We start from the raw sequence: 6,295 nt of genomic DNA on the forward strand, positions 1-6,295 counted from the left end.
CAGAGGAAACATATTAATGATACTAAAACTTGTATTCATGTGCAATGTAATTGTACCCGTGTCATTAATATAAAAGAACTGACATTGTGGACACGTTTTATCATTTTGTAAAGCATATATTTATCATAAATTATTTTGAACTACAATCTAGGCAACTGGACTTACGTTTTTGAGTGGGAAATTTTCACGTTCTATCCTGAACGCATCATCAGCCCGACTGATCTTCTGGCGGTAAAAGTTCATTGACCTGTGAAGCGGATGTTGTAGTATCACAGGTCACCTTTGAGTTCAACCTGAGAGGGATCTTCCTAATCGCTGAACTGTAGGCCCCGGCCAAGTTGTGACGTAGGCCGCCTCCCCTGTTCAGTGAAGGCTCCTCCCGTTTCACGTAAATTGCTTCTTTGACTCCTCTCTCGTACCATCTGCTTTCTCTGTCCATGAAAATGCTTTCTCTGTCCGTGAAAATTTCCCACTCAAAAACGTAAGTCCAGTTGCCTAGATTGTAGTTCAAAGTAATTTATTATTTACTACCTGGATGAATGATAATCTTCACAAACGCATATATTTATCATGTTTATGCAACCAAGTGACCACCCATTTATGATTGGCGCCAGAAGCATTGAAATTTAGGGGGTCAAGGGACGAGTATATTTTGTTCTTGTTTTACTGGGACGTTTTGTTGCCCATGAAGCGTGCGAAAAACTCAAATTTTAGGCTATTTTTGCCCGAAATGAAGGTGGGTTTTGCTATTTGATGGTCCAGTTCGCGCAGGGCAATCATTGCTTTATTTTTTTCTCCTATTAGGATTTATAGGGGGATATCCCCAAGGAAAAAAAATAGGAGGAACGTGTACCCCCATTCTCCAACTTCGGAGTCCGCCGCCTATGATTGGAACGCTACATGATTTTAATTGTAAAGTATATATAATAGTCAAAATACAGTGATAAACATGAAACATTATTGTAAAATGTCAACACTATAGAAGAACAAAGATATAGCAGCGTTTTAGTGATTTAAAGAGCAAACCAAAAGGAACTGACACATAGCTCATATTATAGACAATTTTAACACTACATAATATATATCTCTGAATATTGAATAATTGTTCAAAATACAGTAAGTAATACTTTTATCTGAGATACTTTTGTTTTGGTGTGATTGGAACATTTGCGTTTCAAAACATTATCATGACATAACCCCCATTTAAATGTTATTAAAACGTTTTGGCAAAACCAAAAATACGTTTATAACGCACGCTGCGCCGTTACACCGTTTTAAAAACATTTTTGTGCTTGCTGGGTTATGTAAGTTTGGTAATGAAGAAGCACACGTGTTCTGCTTGGAAGAACCAATCATCACCACGCTTAACAGAACATTCTTTGATACATGCTAAAACCTGCTGAAGAAGATCTTTTGGCCGGTCCCTTAATTTAATTGGGTGGGTCACAAAATCAATCGCTTGATTACGCTCTTCACTTTCCTCCTCATCAAAACAATGTGTAATCTTGTATGAACACACATACTCATCGATGTAATATGGGAGCTGTAATTGACGCAGTGCATCGTGTACATGAGCCGAGTTCCGGTTAGGTTTTGACGGAGTCTCAGGTCGTAAGATAGGAGAATGTTTTCCACAGCTTTCCAAAACCACCGTATTCTGGAAAAAAAGAAGACATACTGCAGTTAAGCAGTATACAGACTTTTTATTGTACGTACAATATTGTATGTACTGTATGTACGTTATTTAATCTATTGCCATTCTATTTCTAGTACTGTTTAAGTTCTAACGAATGTTTGATGACGTAAAATCGATAATATATTTCTGCTAGATATTGTATGTAACATATTATCGATTTTTCGTCATCAAACATTCGTTAGAACTTAAACATTACTGGAAATAGAATGGCAATAGATTAAATAACGTACATACAGTACATACAATATTGTACGTACAATACTCGGAGTCTGAAGCGCGCTTTACTGTCCGTTTTCCTATACACAATACACAGTGCTCTTTCCCATTGACGCGTGACCTCTACAAATAGCCCTACGTTAAAAGTATGGGGATATGACTAGTTAACGTCGCTGTGTGAAAAATAACCGGCCAATATTAAAAGTACTCTTCTAAAGTTCTAGAAAATATAGTTTTTAACATGTCCTAAATTTTTAGCTAATTTAGATGTTTGGAAATATTCGTACTTTGGTGTTTTAGTTAATGTTATAGGTAATAGTACATTGCCTAGTTAACGTCGCTGTGTGAAAAATAACCGGCCAATATTAAAAGTACTCTTCTAAAATTCTAGACAATATAGTTTTGTAACATGTCCTAAATTTTTAGCTAATTTAGGTGTTTGGAGAGGGTTGCACTTTTGTGTTTTAGGAAGGATATGTAAACGACAGATAACACCAAAAATATGAAGAAATTATTTCCAAACCGTGTTAAGTCAACAATCATTATGTTGCTCATTTTCAAGAATGCTGGCTTACAAAAAGCACGCCATTGTCTCATTTCGTGAACAAAGGTACACATACCATTGTTTCCTTTCGTTTCCTTTATAATCGGTTACCCAACTGAAGCTATAATACCAGCTTTATTGCGATGTCGCACATTGAAAACAGACACTTGTGCACAACCAGAGAAGATCCGATTTAATCAGTTGAGCTGTTTCAATGAGTGTTATCTTGGTTTAATAGCTTTTAATGGGGTTAAGTCCTGCAAAGGTCGAGATGAATTCTACTGTAGACATGACTGCATCATGAGGCGAAGAAATGGAGGAGCAGGAAGAAGAAGAGATTGATGGAGAAGAATATGAAGAAATAAAAAAAAATCATATTACTTGCCGTTTTACTATTGTTCATCACAATACACCATGATACACTGACTGTAAATTCTGTGATTCACTCACTTAAAGCCTTAATGTACGATCTTTTTTTCAGAATATACCTTTATTTTTTTCAAAACCGATTTTTTTGGCATATTTGTAATACTTACACATGTTCAAACTTAAATCTATGAGCAAACTGTCAAATTCGCCTATTTGTAGTAAAACGGGATGATTTTCTGTTGGTCCGACATAATTATTATCATAATTTTCAGATTATGATAATATGTCGGAACGATCGCAAATCTTAATCTCTTACGAAGCCAGTTTGGTTACGCTCCTTCCACACGTGGAGGGACCGTAACCAAACTGGCTGCGTAGGAGACTAACTCGTCGTCCTAATCCAAAAAGTGCGAGATATTTCGAGTGATAGAGGTGAAGTTTATGATGTTGTTTCTTTGCAAAGTCCCAATGTTTTTCGCGTCCAAATGTATTGGGAACTTTCACAATGATTGCATATTATATTTTGAAAGAAAAAAGCAAATCTAAAAATTTAAAAAAATCGTACATTAAGGCTTTAAATCTCACCTCGGGCAGTGTATAAAATAGTTTAAAATAGAGCCCGTCCGCACGTCCGAGACGGGCTATTTCGTTTTCGGACGTGCTATTTTCCTAACCACTCCGTCCAATGGACGCCCTGAAATGATGCCACTATAACAAGTAGTAGTAGTTCGTTGTGGCATACCGACCGCCGAAATACCAGGACATTTTGAAAATATTGTGATATTTATCTTCCGTTTTGGCTTTTGACTGGTCTGTGATAGTGTGTACATCGGTGAATCAGCACGATCGCTGGGAGATCGAAAGAACATACTCGCCGTCACAGACTAAGAGTGCAATTAAGAGCTCTGCTGTCGCAGAACATCTCAGGAACGTTGGTCACAAATTGAACTGTCCCCAATATCAGGATTGTAACGAAAGAAAGCAAGTTCCTTTTCCTTAATTAACAGATAAAGAAGTCTATAACCATCAACCAGAAGAAACAAGTCTAGCTAAACAGAGACGGGGCTGGGATTTTCCCATGAATTTATAACTGTCTTCTAGAAACACCTCATAAAATCTGAAGACAGTCATTAGTCATTACCCAGCAAACACAAAAACGTTTTAAAAACGTTTTTAATAAGTTATATTTTGGCTTTTGGTTTAGGTAAAAACGTTTTAATAACATTAAAATGTCGGGTTATATAAAGGTCATGATAACGTTTTAAAACGTTTTGTTTGAAAACACACTACAACAATATTTTTTAATGTTTTCAAAATATGTTATTGTAAACTATTTTTGCAAACATTTTTGCCAAATATTGTGTCAATACTTAAATAACATTATCTTAAAATGTTTGAACCCAGCAAACACAGAAATGTTCTTAAAATGTTTTTTTCAAAACCTTTTAATAACATTTAAATGTCGGGTTATATAAAGGTCATGAAAACGTTTGTAAAACGTTATAGAAAATATTTTGGGCAAACATTTTCCGCAAAATATTTTTCAAGCTAAAATAACATTCTGTTTAGAATGTTTTGTATCAAGTTTTCAAGAATGTTTTTGGAATGTTATTAAAACGTTTTTATACCCTTTATATAACCCGACATTTAAACGTTTTCTGTAAAATATTTTTGTTTAATGTTATTTAATGTTATGAAAACGTTTTATACTCTTAATATACCCTTTATATAACCCGACATTTAAACGTTTTCTGACAACCTTTTATAACCTTTTGCGAATGATGTCGAAAACGTTTTGTGTTTGCTGGGTACTGCCTGAGGATGGTAACAGTTAACAAAAAAATTAGCAAGTATGTATCATTTTCCCTTTAGTTTCCGTTGAAAGTTTTAAATGTTCTTGGTTACTTAATTAGATGTTTGTAATAGAACAGGGAACTTCTGTGGAAAGTCAAAGAGAAGTATGGGGTTGTCAGTGAGGTGATATAAATTTTCCGTTTCATCTGCAACTCACCTGCAGTAATTGTTACTAGCAGAATACCACCTGGTGCCAGCATATCATAAAGACTTTGTAGTGCTTCATTTAGGTTTCTTACAAGGTACAGAGAATGGCATGCACTTATAAAGTGGTACTTATGGCTGTTTTCTTGCTGACTTTCCACGAAGTCCTCGAACTTATGATTTTGCCAATCGAATGTAATGTCTGATGCATGCTCCTTGATTTTAGCCTGATACTTGCTGAGTGAATCTGCACAGGGTTCCACGACGCAGGTATGCATATTTGGGAACTTGATTTCGAACATTTATGAGTGATGCCATTGAAGATAACTTTTTTCAAAGACGCTTCAGTCATATTATTATCAAGAAAAGTTTACATGTTCAAACGTATTTTTGCAATTTTATGTTTATGTTTAAAGCAAACATGACAAACATGGATATTATGTTATAGGCAGTTTCTATTCACTAGGATCCACAACATGCTCATCTATCAGACACAGTTCTTTAACCCCAACACATTTGCACATTCATTGAATGAACTTTGACAATTTGGGTACAAAAACTCATACTCTGCAACTTGAGGTCAAATTTTGCACTATGATTGTTTATTGAGGTTATTGAACTATGCCATTAGGATGAGGTGATTGTTGTCCATAGTGATTCCTACCAAGACCATACTTGTATGTATGTTACATTGGATGAAAGAAGTAAAATAAGCCCACGGGCCACCACAATTTTTTTACTTAAATCCAAGATGGCGGCCAAAATTCAACTGAAATCCTTAATAACGTATGAGAAAGGTTTTTAACACAAGTCAACACATACATAAATGACAGCCAGTGAAACAAATTCACTGACTATCCAGGATTTGAACCTGGGACCTTCGGATCACCGGACCGATGCTCTACCAACTGAGCTAATAAGTCAGATGGAGAAGAGCAGTGATGTTATTATCTATAGGCCTTCAGTTCAATACTGGATGAGAAGATGATAGAGGGCGGGTTTTTTCACTGGCTGTCATTTATGTATGTGTTGACTTGTGTTAAAAACCTTTCTCATATTTAATTTACCACATAGAGTAAACTTTATTTCTCCGTCTTAATAACGTATGTTTACAGTTTTAGAATGTTATGAAACTTTTTTTTTACCTTCAATTATTTGCAGATATCGGTTAACATATGCGCACAACAAAAAAGGTAATACATAAAACTGAATAACCATGTGACCCAAAATGACTCAACTCGACTACAAAAATGTTGTATGTTCCTTGAAACAAAAGTGCAAAAGTGTACCTGAGTCCAAGATGTTAGGTGAGTAATAGTCAAAATTGTTTAATAACTTTATCACTCACCACTCCCACTCACAACACCTAGAACTTGCAGCGGTGTATCATTGGTTTCGTCACCTAGATTTGCGACTAGTTTCTCTACGACGTGACCAACACCACTAGACCTATACATGCATGTACTTGCAGC

General features: G+C 35.6%; 1 non-coding gene across 1 annotated transcript; it reads right to left on the reverse strand.

The window, feature by feature from the left end:
- Positions 1-5,673: 5,673 nt before the first annotated feature.
- Trnat-ggu (transfer RNA threonine (anticodon GGU)) lies at positions 5,674-5,747 on the reverse strand. Its single transcript has one exon. It is a non-coding gene; the product is annotated as a tRNA-Thr (tRNA).
- Positions 5,748-6,295: the final 548 nt, after the last annotated feature.

This window comes from Amphiura filiformis, chromosome 19 (genome assembly GCF_039555335.1).
Source record: "Amphiura filiformis chromosome 19, Afil_fr2py, whole genome shotgun sequence".
NCBI lineage: Eukaryota > Metazoa > Echinodermata > Ophiuroidea > Amphilepidida > Amphiuridae > Amphiura > Amphiura filiformis.